At 38.4% G+C, this 2,769-nt stretch overlaps 1 long non-coding RNA gene across 1 annotated transcript; it reads right to left on the bottom strand.

Moving 5' to 3' along the window:
• Positions 1 to 884: 884 nt before the first annotated feature.
• LOC149148088 (uncharacterized) lies at positions 885 to 2,389 on the bottom strand. Its single transcript, XR_016263499.1, has 4 exons — positions 2,288 to 2,389; positions 2,088 to 2,187; positions 1,697 to 1,774; positions 885 to 1,470 (listed from the first exon to the last, which is right to left on the bottom strand). It is a non-coding gene; the product is annotated as an uncharacterized LOC149148088 (long non-coding RNA).
• Positions 2,390 to 2,769: the final 380 nt, after the last annotated feature.

Raw genomic sequence — 2,769 nt, 5'->3', positions numbered from 1 at the left:
TTATCTTGGGTGAATCTTGTAGCATAACACTTAGGGGCCATTTAGCCTAAAGTCTAATTGGGTTACTCGATCCTGAAGATCTAATAGGAAGCCTCCCTTGTGGTGGATTTTCTCCAACTACAGAACAAGGGGAGTAATCACTGTGGTGACAATGGAGACTGTCCCATCATTGCACTCAATGTTGCTTAGTAAGGCTTTGCACTAATGTGCTACATTTTCATGCAACAAGTACCAAATCGGCCCTCTGGAGTCTGAACTATGTATATGGCAGAGTCAATATTGCTGGCAGTCAACTTGGCCAAGTTGACCAAGTCCAAGATGACTCAGACCACTTTTAAAAACTAAGCTTGCTAAGGGATGGGCGTAGGCTTCTTATAATTTGAAGTCCTTTTTGCGTGAGGTGGAAGTGGTGATGATCTCTTGAGGATGACACATGGTCCTTCCATTGACTTACTGTCACTAAGTATTTACCTAATGCCTACTTAGCTTTTGGTAAAAAAGGAGTGAATAAGAAGAAAGCACTACACTGTAGCAAGTTAACAACCTTCTCAATCTAATAAGGGTGCATACTTGTTTGCTTGCCTTGTAAGGATGTGTTCTAGTATATGTTCCTTTATTTCTGTTTAGATTGCTTTGAGGGTGATTTACAAGGGTTTATTAGTAGCTATGGTAGTAATTCTAATCTGGAAATCAACCATCCAGTGTCTGCAATTGTTCTTTCTAAGAAAAACTGCAAAGAAGGTGGTGAAAACGCACCAAAAAAAGTGATCACAGATGATTCTTGTCATTAATGATGAATGATTATGTTTAATTCAAATATAGAAGCTGACCCTTATTTACTTTCAATGTGGAAATTAATCATAGCATTTCAGCCTAGACTTCAAACCCTGAGACCTAACTCCACCTCCAAGGCATGCTTGAGATCACCAATGGCTTCATTTGACCTCCTTTCAAAACTTTCCAGGAAGTTAACAGGATCATCAAAACATTACAATTTACTAGCTGCATGGAAATCCATATCTGAGGGTAGATTTCGCATTCTTTAGCCAATTGTGAGTAACCTTTTATAATTCTTGCCATGAAGAGTTCACTCCAGGGGGTAATTTGTAGCATTCCCATTGTTACTGGTTACGACAGATTATAGTTTCAATCCATGTTATCCACAAAGGAGAATCAAGTGACAGTTGTCAATCAAATTTATACTTTCTAATCCAAGCTGCAAATGCATTATATATAAAATCTGCAAGATTCAAGGTGGTAAATACCATTCATGAAATCCCAACAGCTTAGACACAATTCAACCAAAATATATACCCAGCTTTAATGTGCACCGAGTTGAGACAATAGACCAGCAGCAACAAGCACAACTATTGGATGAAACCACACCTGTGTTTGTAACCTCGTCTTGGTAACATCAAAAGGAGTTGTAAATAATGCTGCAGTTGATCCTGCTAACCCTCCAAATGCAAGCTGCAATAGAGTTTGCCCACCAATTATTAGAAAAGGCTGTCCATTTCAAATCATAAAAGGCTTTGAGGTAACCCAGTCACCACATGCACTTATTGCATAGTCATTGTGAACCGGGGGTGTGTTATTTTTTCAACTTGCCAAATTTTCAAATTGAATGACCACTTTTTACTTTAAATAGAGAACAAGAATTACAAAGCAACTTGTCAGAGACAGATAGAAAATAAACCGTCTGTAAAGTGCCAAGGTGGGCTTGTGCACTATGCCTACGCAGTGCCAAATGCTTCAAACCCTCGTATGTATAAAACTGTCAAAGTCAAGAAATAGTACATGCCACGGGAACTTTAGCTTTATGGTATACACTACAAATTTTTCAGAAATAATGACCAAGAAGCCTAAATCTTTATGTTTTTCATTATGACTTAGGGATCTAACACTTATTATTGTCTCCTGTGTCTGATATAGGAACACAGTTTAGATTGTTATCTGTTCTTTCCACAATGCCTCTCTCACAAATCCCAAAAATGTAAAAGGGGGAAGAAAAGACAATCAGCATGTCAATCTAGCTAAAAGTTGATAACCCCACACGTCTAAACCATTCAGTTTAAAAATCCATGCACCTTAATCACAGACTGCGGCACATTCCTGCACAGAACTGCACCCCATCCAGCATATAACAAAGGGAATCCACCCTTCTCAAGAATGCCCGTTAATGCCTTCCTGCATAGAGTTACAAAACGTAAAAAAGCCATACAGATGGACTAAACTTAAGGCATAATCAAATAATGGAACAAAATCAACAAGAAAGCAGAGAGCAAACCTAACATAGAAAAGGAGGTCAAATTGGTGAAACTAAGTTGAATGTAGAGTGGAAAATTTGTGGACAGGATTATTAGACTTTGCGAGTGGAAAATTTGTGGACAGGATTATTAGACTTTGCCAAGATGGACCAGTCAAACTCAACAGACATGATCAATTTTTTTTTGTAGACTCTACAAGGCCACATTGTGCCAGAAGAAGGGCAATGCATCCCAAAAAGGAGTCAAGTCCTTGAATTTTGGCCTTTGACTCCTTATACTGATCTTCAAATTATTGACGAGTATCCTTAGATGCTACGTAGGCATTTTAGGAGTCTTCGCAGTCAGCTAAATTGACGTTAAAGATTCTTGTATGCACTAATATTATTCCCAGTGAGCTATTCCCAAATGCCTTGGATTTTTTGGTTCCCCATGACATTATATTTATATTTGTATGGTTGGTTGCACTCTCGAGTCCCACTAACCTAATTTGGTCATTTGTAAC

Source organism: Pinus tabuliformis, chromosome 9 (assembly GCF_031772625.1).
Source record: "Pinus tabuliformis cultivar Carrire ecotype Pingquan chromosome 9, CPIR1, whole genome shotgun sequence".
NCBI lineage: Eukaryota > Viridiplantae > Streptophyta > Pinopsida > Pinales > Pinaceae > Pinus > Pinus tabuliformis.
The sequence above is the reverse complement of the archived record's forward strand: the minus strand, read 5'-3'. Positions and strand labels throughout refer to the sequence as shown.